The following is a 13,346-nucleotide window of genomic DNA, read 5'->3' on the forward strand; positions in this document are numbered from 1 at the left end:
TACGAGCTGCCGCTGAGAAACTAGGCCAGTTTGGGGAACGCTCCGGCTGTCTGCTGCCCCGCCGCCACCGTTTATTTCAACGACGCGCTCTCATGGGACGCGATATAAATAGAACGTCTGCTTGCACGTTTCAAAAGGTTTTTGCTTTCAAATCGAGAGCTCGTAAAAGACGTACGCCGGCACCTCAAAATTGCGTCGACGTCCTCGTGACAGGGCTAACAAAGCTAACCGGCGTTCTGTCTTTTGAGAAGTGACAAACTGGAAGACGGAGGCACAAAGACCGGGAGGCTTCAGGAAATGTCTCACGTTGACGAGGGTGACTTTACGCCGCTGAGGGCAAACACATGACGGAGGAGGGATGAAAAACAAGAACATCTTTTTCTACTGCTCATCCACACACACACACACAAACACTCAATGGCTTCAAAAAAAAAGAAGCAAAATTGTGTTGTTACATCTTAATGTGTCTTCCAGACTCTCCTCTCGTGTTTCTACTCCTTATGCGCCAAGTACATCATAAAAAGAAGCGTTAAATGCAGTTTAGACAAATTTCACGTTGAAACGAAAAGTGTGCTCTCGCAGAGTTGCAAAATGAGTGACAACACTGTCATGTACATGCCAGACCACTAGTTGGCAGTGTCACTTTGTGGCCAAACACAACTGAAGCAATATATACACGTTGAAGCTATCATATGGAGAAGTTTAGGATGTGATAGAGAATGAATACAAATGCCACGATCCCACTCTGTTTTGCGAATGGGAAGTACAAAGAAATGAGTTAATGTGGTTGTACAAGTGTTCACACCCTCTTATAAACGAGTGTGTGGCTGTGTTCAGAGATAAACTATCACAATCAAACACACTGCCACAACTTGAAGTCCCTGTAGTTAATTCCCAAACCAAGTTCTGTTGTTCTAGTAGGCTTTTCCAGACATTATCATGCTCACATCTTACAGCACAAACCATGGTGTCATCACCAAAATAACACCACACCAACAGTGAAGCGCGGTGAAGGCAGCATCATGAAAAAAAAAGCTCTATTAGCACAAAACCTTCAGGTATTGCTAGACAGCAAAATAAATGTCAGGAAAAGCCTCCTAGAACATTTGAAACTTGCTTTTGGGTTAATCACAGGTACTCTAAATGACAGGTTCATTCAGGACACCACACAACCCCATTCATGAGGGTGTGCACACTTGTGCAACCATATCTACCAATAACCTGTTTATTTTTCCCTCAGCTCTCGGAAGCCATTTGTTTTTGGTTTCAAATAAATCAGGATCATATTAACAGTGGAAAAAGTTGTGAAATGACCTATCTTGGTCTCACTTGTTTATATCTTTGAAGAGGTGTGTAGACTTTTGTATGCACTTTGTGTGTGTGTGTGTGTGTGTGTGTGTGTGTGTGTGTGTCAATAATTCATCCAGCGGCTCTTGGGTTGCTCTTGAGCTCGCTTACACGCCAACCAAAAGTTTGCCGCGCCATTGATGGCCGACGAGATGAGTTACAGTCGACCTTTGTGGCGTCCACGCCGCCGCCTCTCAGTAAGTCTCTCGTCTGCCAAGGAGGCCCCCCCCCCCCGACTTTCTGCTTATACCGACATAAGAAAACAACACACAAATGATAAAATCCTGAGCAAAGCGGTCACACGGTCTTCTAATGATAACGAGCTCTTCATCACGTCAGCGCGTTCCAACACACAGGACTCAAGTTCAAATTTGCACCAATTGAAATACCACCCCCAACCCTCCCAAAAAGCATTGTCAAGTCAATTACGCCACTAGTTTGGCGCTAAACTTTACAATTTGAATTGTGGCTCGCGCGACTTCATTTCAGTTAGCATCAAAGGACAAATTTGAACTTTTGTTACGCTTTTGAACATTTCTTGCTATTAACAGGAAGTACAACAGCTGGGTGATTCATTGATTTTATATGTCTGGAGGATATTTTTTATTTGTTTTTTTTTTTTAACAGGTTCCTTAGTACCGCTAATGGGCACTGCTTAAAATAACAGTAAGAAAGCGACAGCCAAGTGATCTGGTAGGTATTAAAGATAAATTAAAAAAATATATATATCCACGAGTTGGAAACTTTTGACTCAAGGTATGTGCTTGCAAGCCACAAATATTTCACTGAGGCGGCCTTTCCTTACCTATAAAATTACTGCCATGGATGAATATATTTCCATCCATCCATTTTCTTAGCCGCTTATCCTCACAAGGGTCGCGGGAAGTGCTAAAGCCGATCCCAGTTGTGAACGGGTAGGCGGCGGGGTACACCCTGAACTGGTAGCCAACCAATTGCAGGGCACATGGAGACAAACAGCCGCACTCACAATCGCACTTAGGAGCAATTTACAGTGTCCAATTAACCCTCTCTGGACCAAATAAAATTTTGTAATTTCGTAAAATCTGATACTTTCATAAAATTATAGTCTGAAATTAAAATTTTCAATTATATTAAACCTGTTGCAAATTTGCAACCCCTGCTCGCAAAGGGTTAATTTTGCATGTTTTTGGGGTGTGGGAGAAAACCCACCCAGGCAAGGGGAGAACATGCAAACTCCACACAGGCAGCTCCGGGGTTGAACCCGGGACCTCAGAACTGTGAGTCCAACGCTTTACCAGCTGATCCACCGTGCCGCCTGAATATATTTGTAATTTTTATTTATTTATTTTAAATGGACAGACTGTCTCGCTGCGAGCGTCTGTGAAATCCAGCTTTGATTTCCACTGGAATGACTAACAGATCCATGTAGATGGCAGTGTGACCTTACTTTGGATTGGAGATCAGCACAGGTTTTTAGTAGAAGATATAGATGGGCGGTGAATCTCAGATTGTCATGTTGATTATGAGGGACAGAACTGCCAACAAGTTGGAAGTCAGGCAAGTTTAGGCAGCTCGCACACAAATTATGTATTTCCATTTTTTTTCCCCTCAAGGCTCATTTTCTCCACTTTGTGGTCAGAAACCAGTGTTTTGCGTCTAACCAAACCATGTCCTACTGGTGATTATGAAAGAATGGAAATAAAGCAACAACAAAAAATTCTGGTGAGAGAAGAGAGTCTACCGTTTCCTCTGGTTAAATCTGGCTCTTATAATGTCACGGAACACAGTATGTATTGTGAGGGTCTCTAATGATCAGTCAAACCACTCGACGGTTTCCAGAACAAATCCGGCCGACATCCCGCACTTGACGATCATGTGACGATGAAATATAAGTGCGTCTTGTGTAAGCAACGGCATCAGACTGCAAGCAGAACGCCGGGTACGCAAGTGTCGGCCTCCTTACGAGGCAATCTGCGATTTTTGCAGAGGCGCGAAAGCTTTCATTAGTGGTTGTCGTGTGCGTGCGCGCGCTCAACCCTCGCCTCCATTTTCTCACACGCTCATTGTTCTGCTTTATACGACCCGGTTCAAATTAGTGGCCGCCGCCAGGCCGTGCAGATGGGCTGCGACTTCTATTTTTCGTTTTTTTGTCAAAAATAATCCCTCCGAGATTTCTCATTGATGATTTTTCACTGGAACTCCTCTGTTTAAAAAAAAAAAAAAGTTGTCATCATCATCACGGCTGGGCCATAAATCCACCACCCCCGTATTTGCAGAGTGAAATCATTGCGCTAAGGGTATATTTGCACTCTTTTAACATTTATTTGCACTTTCCACCGAAATATTTTTTAGGGGGGGGGGGCGTTGTGAAGCTGCTTCTTACCTTCCTTTTTTTCTTTCTATCAATGATGTATTTATTAAAGGAGACTGCAAGAGTTCCCACTTTTCTTAAAAGGGGAGGTTCTAATAATTAAAAAAAAAAAGCCATTATCGTTGAAACTTTAAGTTTTAACCCGAAAGTAGTTATTTGTGAAATAATCTGTGTGTGTGGGTGGGGATCGGCCTTCTTTGGCTCCAATTTGTACCACTTCTTTAGTATTCAAGAAACCACCGTGCCCAAGGAAAAACAACAAGAATCCGAGAAAGACGGCTCGACCAATTAAATTCCAATCATCCTCTGCTTCGACACAGCCCTCCAGTGTGGAAAAGAGAATGAAAACATTTGAAAAGGCGCGTGGCCAAACAGAACCAGTCTCGTCAACAACATCACTGACCGATCAAGTAAGTCAATAAAAAGTGAATTCACCTAAAGAGAGCACCCACAGGCATTACGCCATACGACCAAATGTGGAGAACACACGGGATAAACGTTAGAAGCTAACAGTGCTAATGCTAATCTTTTGGCTTTGACATGATGAGTTCATTGGCAAGTCAGTCTGAAGAGTGGTTGTTACGATATTCAGACACGTTGTGACATCACAGTCGGGCAGAAATGCGGAAGGAATCGCTGGATGACACGTTTTAAGAAACAGGGAGATAAATATTTGAAATCGTTTAATTTCATACCTGATGGTTTCGGGAAAACCACTCCAGAAACGCAAATATTCTTATATAAGATGTTAAAAAATATTTTCACCAGATTTGATTTTGGAGGGCACATTCCAACCCTTTAAAAGCACACAAAATACTTATTTGAACACTTTTAGGAGAGTTGGGAAAACAAATTAAGATGACCTTAACGTCCTTATTGCTGCTTGCCATTTGTTAAAAAAAAAAAAAAGAAAGAAAAAAGTGCACTCCGTTTACAGCAAAAAGTAAAGAGGAAAAAGAGACACAAAACAAACGGTTTTCTTCCACATTTTGTTACACCCTTAACAAAGACAAATATTTTTCTCTCAAGATTTCACACGCAAGACCATATCATGATAAGGTGAAATACTTTTTTTTTTTTTAATTCATGAAAATTAAATGACTAAACGGTGACTCGGCTTGGCCGTCGCAGTCTCCCCGGCTGGGGCCCTTCTCTCGACGTCAACACGTCATGGAACATTCCCGGAACCAGCCAGCGCGCCACCCACCAGCCCGGCTCCTCATCCACACTTTCTCGGCCGGGACCCAAACAGCACACACACACACACACACACTCGCAAAGTCACCCATATTGCACACTTTTCCAACAGCTAGAAAGTGCATCAAGCAGAATAAGAGGCGCTATAATAACGCAGGAAAGACCAAAAGCGAGTGCGCCATAAGTTCACGAGAAGGCGACACTTGACAGCGGCGGTCAGGCAAACCGCTTGACAAACGACCACCGGCGAGCGGCCGTCAAGCAGCCGAGCATCGGGCCGTGATTCCCGGCTCGGCTTCCGGCCTCGGCGCGGTGCTTCTTGGCGCTCCTCCGGCCTGTCAGCGCAGCAGCGCGACCGTGCAAATTCCTCGGCTTGTTACGCAACGCGGCTAATCTGCATGCAAGCGAACGCGTGCCCGGGGTATTCCCCACTGCACCGCCGTGAACTCGCGAGACCCCCCCCCCCCCCGCCCTCCGCCCCAGACGGAGGGCTCGTCTGCTGCCCGTCCGAGCAGCCCTCGAACGCGGCTCGGAGCCAGGAAGCCACTTCGGGAAGAGAGCGAGCGGTTCTTACCTGCCGGAGAGGGAATGACAACGAGCCGCCGCCGCCGCCGCCGGCGCCGCGGTGATAGCGAGTCCGACCGGGCTCCCGTTTCGGGGCTTGACACCTCTCGGTTTCCTGGCTCCGGAGGACGAACGAACGGGCAGAAAGGACGGAAGGCGGCGGCGAGGAATCCGGGCGAGAAGCCGCGCGCCTCGGGGAGGAAAACTTGCGCGTCAAAACGGAAGAAGTCCTTCCCGAGCGGATTTCTGGTTGCCGGAGCTCCGCCGCCGCAGTCAAGCCGCACGGCGAATGCGAGCGTGTGCGTGTGCCGGGGTGAAATCCGGAGACGCGCGTACACGCGCACGCTCACACGGGGTTATTCCGAGCGCCGCTTCCCAGAATAGAAGCAGCGGCGAGAGGGAGTGACAGATAGAGACTGTGTTGCCTGCCTGCCTGCCTGCCTGCCTGCCCGCTTGCCTGCGAGTGCGTGCGCGGGTTTGTCGTGCGTGCGCGTGTGTGACGTCGTCGGATCCCCCAGCGCGCAACCGGGACAGTGGGAGGAGATGGAGGAGGAGCACTGGCCGAGGACGAAGCTCTGTCTGCCGGCTCAGGCGGAGCAGGATTCCCCGGTCACCTCCGGAGCTGTCTTTCTGTCCGTCTCACTGGCCGACTGGCTTCCTGTCGATCCTCTGCATACAGATCATTCCAATCCAATTCGGATGTAGTTCCAAAGCACAAAGTTCAGTACAATTTCTAATACCATTTTTAATAGAATATAACACCAAGTATAAGAGAGATAAAAATGTATCACAACTCTGTACGTCCACGACTTGCAATATGACATCTACTGCGTTGGCCTCACAGTTCTGAGGACCCGGGTTCGATCCTGGCCCCGCGCTGTGTGGAGTTTGCATGTTCTGCGTGGGTTTTTCTCCGGGCACTCCGGTTTCCTCCCACATCCCATCAACATGCAACATTAATTGGACACTCTAAATTGCCCCGAGGTGTGATTGTGAGTGCGGCTGTTTGTCTGTGTGCCGTGCGATTGATTGGCTGGCGACCAGTTCAGGGTTTACCCCGCCTCCTGCCCGTTGAAAGCTGGGATAGGCTCCAGCACTCCCCGTGACCCTTGTGAGGATAAGTGGCAAAGAAAATAGATGGATGACTCTGATTCACAAGTACACTGCTAGGAACTTTTTAACATTCTCTCTAATTTTTCCTGAAATTAAACAAAAAACAACAATGACCATCCTAAGTTTGTAGCAATGTCTTTTTGTTCATTGCCTTTTGCTCATTGAGTGTTTTTTTGTGATATATTCATTAAAAACGCTGTCACTGTCTCCATCGTGCATAAATTATCGCGGTTGATGTCAGCCAGAACTGGAAGGAGACGACGCTGACACATTTTGGCCGCCGCTTCTCTGGCTAAAAACTTTTTTTTTTCATCTCTCTCTTCAAGATTCACCGCTGTACCGTGACGAAAGTCGGAACCCGGTTTTGTTGAGTCGTTCACAAATAATTTATTCAAATGATCAACTCTTTTGAGTAAAAGTATCATTTCATACAGGAAAGGCTTGTATGCAGAAAAGCTGGAAATGAAGTTATGCCAGCCATGTTTTTCATTTTTATTCAACTTCAACATGTTTGGACCTTGGGAATTCCTGACTTTTTCCATGTTCTCCATCAATCCAGGGAGCACAAAACCATTTGCCACAGCCAGGTTGCATTTGGCCCGGCAAATAATAATAATAAAAAAAAATAATCAGAGGAATTCTGTTAAAATAAAAAAAATCTGCGCATGCTTCTGGCAAAACTTTTATTCAGGTGTAAAACGGGACATTAAACAGGAAGAGCGTTTGCATTTTGGGATTTTTAGTGGGGTTGTTACTGTTTAAGTGTTGCCCAGAGCAGGCAGGACAGAGTCCAACATCAAAATATGTTTCATAATGGTATCTGATATCATATCTGCCAAAGTGACTTCAGCGCCAGTTGATCTAATGTTGAGACCGACACTAGGTCATGTATTCAGGTCGGGGGATTTCCAAAGGCATCCAGAGATGATCTGTTAGGGGTCTCGAGCTCGGGGGCCGGGAGGGGGAGAGTAAAAGAGTTCCCCAGGGTGGAGGCTTCCAAAAATATGCAGTCTGGTATGTGGGGTGGGGAGCCCGCTGCATGTCTCAGGGAGCACTGGAGACATTTGGAGGGGACGGCACTCCGACGACCAACATCCTAATAATTCGGGCCTGTCCGATGAATCGGGGAATATTTGCCCTTTTCGAATCGGTAAAGGTTTTGCCCCAAACGACTTCGACACTCTTGTGACAAATCATAAAACTCAGCTCATTCATCCCGATATCAGCGTTTGGAAAGTCAGTGAAGGATGCCGGACGTCACCGCTGCTGATGAGCCGCCAGGATGGGATTGCGAATGAGAATTTGCACCCACTTGCCCCTTATCAGGGCTATTAATGGAATCAGAAATGGAGGTTAATGGGTTTTTTAACGATGGGTCATGTCTGGTAACACAAAAATGCTTGTAATAGCTTAATGTTATCATTTATGATATATGACAAGGTAGTGGCTCAGCTGGTAAAAGCGTTGGCCTCACAGTTCTGAGGTCTCGGGTTCAATCCCCGCCCCGCCTGTGTGGAGTTTGTGTGTTCTCTCCGTGCCTGCGTGGGTTTTCTCCGGGCGCTCCAGTTTCCTCCCACATCCCAAAAACATACATTAATTTGACACTCTAAATTGCCCCTCGGTGTGATTGTGAGTGCGGCTGTTTGTCTCGATGTGCCCTGCGATTGGCTGGCAACCGGTTCAGGGTGTACCCCGCCTCCTGCCCGTTGAGAGCTGGGATAGGGTCCAGCACTCCCCGTGACCCTCGTGAGGATAAGTAGCAAAGAAAATGGTTGGATGGATATATGACAATTTGAAATTTTGGTAGTGATTTTCACAAGAATCATGGAACTTGACGCTAGATTTGCCTACGCGGGCCACATAAAATCACGCGGCGGGGCGGATCTGGCCCCCGAGCCTTGAGTTTGACACCCGTCCCTTACATGGATCAATAAAGGTTGAATGTGAAGAATGCGCCACAAGGTGTATGTTCGCGAAGAAGGAGTTTGAGTTATGTCTTTAAGAGGCGTGGCCGAGTGAGTAAGGCAGAAGCTGGAGTCGAGTTGGCCGTTTAACGTGCGTGTGATTTTTAAGCGTGAGCCGTGGCCGACAGCAGCTCACCTCGGTCGTTCTCGTTTTGAATTTGTGTTCGACTGTCCGTCCCGTTGCACGAATGGCGATTGCGGCTCTCCTTGCCCACATGCGAGGGCATTACAGTACCGCCATTGCTTCATTTTGCTAGTGGCAGAGAATCTGAAGCTCAAATTTCTCATCGCAGCTTGCTCCAAGTGCCCTTTTCCTTTGGAGCCAAGACCAAGTCAGCATATCAAAACCAAACTTTCCTCTTTTAGTTGCACGTCGTAAACGAACTGCCGTGTGCGCGCGGCGCGCGCGTGTGTCCCATTGAGGTTCGATGAGCATTTGCGGCGACAACCTTGTCATTTTCCCTGCAGCACAAAGCTAAAAAGCGAAGCGCGTGTGCATGTGTGAGCGTGTGTTGGCCAGCTCTAAGTGGATTAACGTCTGCCTCGGCCTATAAGAGGCTCATCGGTGCATGACCTCGTCAGCGGTGACGCCGTGGCAACGGAGCGCCATGGCGACGGCCAGGAGGCCATTTGCATATCTGCTTTCCGTACGCAGGAAAGAAGGGGGATTCAGACACTTACGCTCGATCTAATCTCATACACTATCACACGCACACAGGCATAAAATGCAACCCTCTCTCATATTTTAACTCTCAGGCTCTTAAACAGTAATCTTCTCACACACTCATTCACACACCCACTAACTCACGCTCCCTCACCCTCAAACCGTCTCCTTCACGCCGTACTTTCAGACTCTCACACATACCCTGAGTCCCACTCACTCACCTCACTCACACACATACACACACACAGGATTTGATGTGTTTTTGCAACAAGTCCCTCATTAGCCGAAGCGTGGCAGCGCTGCCAGATGTTGAGTCATGTGAGTCATGAGTGTCGCTGGCCTCAGATGACTGCAGCTCGAGCTCCGCCGCTCATTGTTGACTCGGACCCAAAACGAGCGGGGAAAGCAGGAACTTGCTGAGCTGTTACGGTAAGTTCCCGGTGGGGCACCGGCGAGCCCGGACCGGACCCGCGCCGGGACCGAAGTGAGGAAATCGCGAATGCAGTGGCAGGGAGGCGTTAGAAACCTGCCGGTCCAAGTTTGTTTGCTCTGAATGACCAATCAGAAGGCGGAAAAATGCTGACATCGTCGAGCATTGGTACTCTGGCCACGTAAGGACGAATTTAAAATGTGAGTTGCGGTCTAAGAACCAGTCCCATTGCTAATATAGTCCAACGGGCCAGGACTCCAGATTGGGAAACCGTTTGACAGATTACCGTAATTTCCGGCCTATAGGCCGTGACTTTTTTCACACGCTTTCAACCCTGCGGTTTATGCAGTTGTTGTTGTTTGTGCATTTTCTTCTAACGGCCACAAGGGGGCACTCGAGCGGAAAAGCTAAGAGTGAGATCGGTGGAATGTATGTGCCGAGGAAGCGACTTTTACCGGTCCGGCTCTGTTAGCGCTGCCCTAGCATGTTACTGCCGTGTCTTAGTGATTTTTGCCAGTATGTTTTTTTTTAAACCGCCCCTGTTAGCGCGGCTCTAGTGTTAGCGCTAGTGTTAGCGCTAGTGTTAGCACAGCGGCGCTAGCCTTTAACTCTATGTGTACAGTATTTCGTTGTAAATATCTCGTGTTTCAACGTGGGCACTTGCGGCTTTTACAAAGCTGCGGCGTATGTATGTACCAAATTGTATTTCTTTTACAAATGTACTGGGTGAGGCTTGTAGCCAGGTGCACGCTGTAGGACGGGAATTACGGTACATTGACATAGAAACACGCAGAGGTTGGACTCTTATTGGATGGAAAATATCATAGCTGAGACGTGACGTTGGAAAGAACCTTCTCCATTTGATCATCGCAACAAAACGGCCAAATTCCAAAGTGTGCTGGGAACGCCACACCCACCCGCCATCTCGCTCAGCAAACAACTTTTGCACCAAAGGTGCCGCTTAAGCGCCTTTTACAGCTGTGACATCGTAACATATATAATCTACGATAAGGGCTAGCATGAACGCACATTTATAGCAACTCTGTATTGCTATGGCTTATAAATGGACATTGTGTGTCTTTAAAGTTTTTTTCCACAATTTTGGTAAAAAGATGAACCATATCTGTTTTTCTTGATATGGTGTACAGTGGACAGGTTCGCCATTTGTTGATTGACAGATTTTTGGACCAAGCCAACGCCAAAGTTTTTCACAGATTTTTTTCATTTGTGGTATTTATTCCCAATCGCTTAGTTAAATGCGGTTTACTGGGCCCAATCCCCATCTTTTTTGCTTTTTGATTTGTGTGCGCGTGTGAAGGTAAGTGTTGATTTTAGTTTTTAGGCAATTAGAGCAAGCTCAATTACTCCCGGTTGGACCCGATCCCGATCCAGGTGACATGCGCACTGTTTTGCGAAGTGAGTTGTAAGCTTGACTTGCATGTACACTTGAGTTTTGACTAGTATTTTGTACATTTTAGTGACGGGTGGCATGCATTCTATTTCGTTTAATAAGTGCATTTAGTCATTTAAGACATGGAGCTGCTGTTTTGCCAAATATGTTTTATATTTTTAGTCAAAATAATGAAGTATGCTTTACTTGTGATTAAAAAAAGACATGCATGCTAGCGACTTTGTGTTGTGACTATTATCTTTGGGAATTTTTTAAACATCGAAACTCTTCAGATTGTGTATCTAATAAAGTTAATGTGGATTTTAGTTGCTTGGAAATTTTTTTTCTTTCCACAGTACACATAAAGTTGTGTGGGGCGAAAAAATGTGCACGCTTGCCAAAATTGTCGTCACTGCAAAGATGTTGAAAGTGAGAAAAAAAGGAACAAGTGCGCACACACACCCCTCTCGCCTAAGGCTCTCGTCCCTGAACGCAACACAAAACTCTCCTGTGACAGCTGACGGATGAATAATGCTTACTCATGCGCACACGCGCGCGCGCACACTTGGACCGTCCCGACCACACCTTCTGCAGACTCCCACGGATTAGCGGTGGGAAGGTTGCCTTCGCTCACACACTTCGACGTTCGCGCGTTGCATAACATCTTTCCAAGTACTAAGCCCTCGTGCCGTTTATTTAAATTTACACGCGCGCACACGCGCACGCAAGTGTATCAAGGTGTGGCATGAGCATTACATAACAACTGGAGGCCAAAGTTGAAACTACCTGCAGATAAAAGGCCTTCTTTGACGAGAAAGCGCGCAAGTAGGGGTAAACAGCACCTCCCACTGGCCACTAGCGGTACTGACACATTTGATGAATCACCCAACCTGTCTACCGACACCAGGACGACAATTACTTTCCATCCATCCATTTTCTTTGCCGCTTATCCTCACGAGGGTCGCGGGGAGTGCTGGAGCCTATCTCTGCTGCCAACGGCCAGGAGGCGGGGTACACCCTGAACTAGTTGCCAGCCAATCACAGGGCACATCAAGACAAACAACCACACTCATAATCACACCTAGGGGCAATTTAGAGTGTCCAATTAATGTTGGATGTTTTTTGGGATGTGGGAGGAAACTGCAAACTCCACACAGGCGGGGTCTAGGATTGAACCAGGGACCTAAGAACTGTACTTCCAAATTGTACGGTTTAAATCTCTCTCAGTATGTTACAGAGATATTGAAAAAAAATGAAATGGACTTCAATTAAAATCAACAATTCTGTCTTAACATAGGTCTGAGTTTGGATTTCAAATGTTTTTTTCCCCTTTTGACAAAACTTACATAAACCCCCTTTTTTATAAATTTTTCAAACTGTTTATTGACTCTGTGATAGCCTTCAAATGGGTTCTTCTCACTCATATAACAATTTATTTTTTTTCACTCCTTTTCTTAGTCAATAGTTAAATTAAAAAAAAAATAAAGTTCACTTGAGTGATTAGAAAAGTCTCTAAATATAGCAACCAAAACATTACATTTTAAAATCTTGCTAAATGGGCACGTTAACTTGAGTAAATATTCTAAAGTACCTTTGCAGCTATGCTGTTAGTGTTGTTAAACATGCTTTCAATCATGGAAACAAACAACAACAACAAAAATCACAGTAAATCCACTCAATTTAAACCGATAAAATGTATTCAGCGCTTTGACTGGTCGAGATATTTTACTAAACACCCCCCCCCCCAATAAAAGTCCAAAAGTAAAGATTCTTCTTTTTTTCCCAAATGAAAGGTCGAGCACCAGCCACATGTAGGCGGGGCGGGACTTGACGGACGGACGACATCGGCGGTCCAAACGCGAGCGGTCGGGGTGTGTTCTGTCTCAGAGGATATGGGCTTGTCACCGTCTTCTTCTTGGCTCGTCTGTCAACTCGCCATGACGGCGCCCAGTTGTGTTCTGTCGCACGGAACCAGAACACAACAGCTCTAGGGAAGTTGGGTAACATTCAGCTTCCTTTGTCACTTGTTGACGAGACGGGACCATCTGGTTCCGCTCCACCGAATCCACAAGAGGTTCTGGTTCAGTGCTCCGGAGGAAACTTTTAACCAATCTCGTTCAAGACCCTCATGTACTGATCCAAGTGGTCTACCTCAGAACAACAGGTGACTTCCATAGACCGATCTTATACTATGGAAAATGTAATTTGTTATGTATCATATACAAATACAGCGGCATAATGCACCCACTCATTTTCAAAGTGAGACAGGATTGGACTGAGGGCAAGCCAGTCAAGGACTTGGACTCGTTTCGTACAGAACTGCA

General features: G+C 46.4%; 1 protein-coding gene across 1 annotated transcript in view; it reads right to left on the minus strand.

Moving 5' to 3' along the window:
• hivep2a (HIVEP zinc finger 2a) overlaps positions 1–6,661 on the minus strand; it is a 69,153-nt gene extending 62,492 nt beyond the window's left edge. Inside the window, exon 1 of the mRNA XM_061812106.1 lies at positions 5,472–6,661. The gene's annotated coding sequence lies outside the window, so the exon portion shown is untranslated. The remainder of the gene's footprint in view (positions 1–5,471) is intronic.
• Positions 6,662–13,346: the final 6,685 nt, after the last annotated feature.

The sequence above is a fragment of the Syngnathoides biaculeatus genome, chromosome 23 (genome assembly GCF_019802595.1).
Source record: "Syngnathoides biaculeatus isolate LvHL_M chromosome 23, ASM1980259v1, whole genome shotgun sequence".
Classification (NCBI taxonomy): domain Eukaryota; kingdom Metazoa; phylum Chordata; class Actinopteri; order Syngnathiformes; family Syngnathidae; genus Syngnathoides; species Syngnathoides biaculeatus.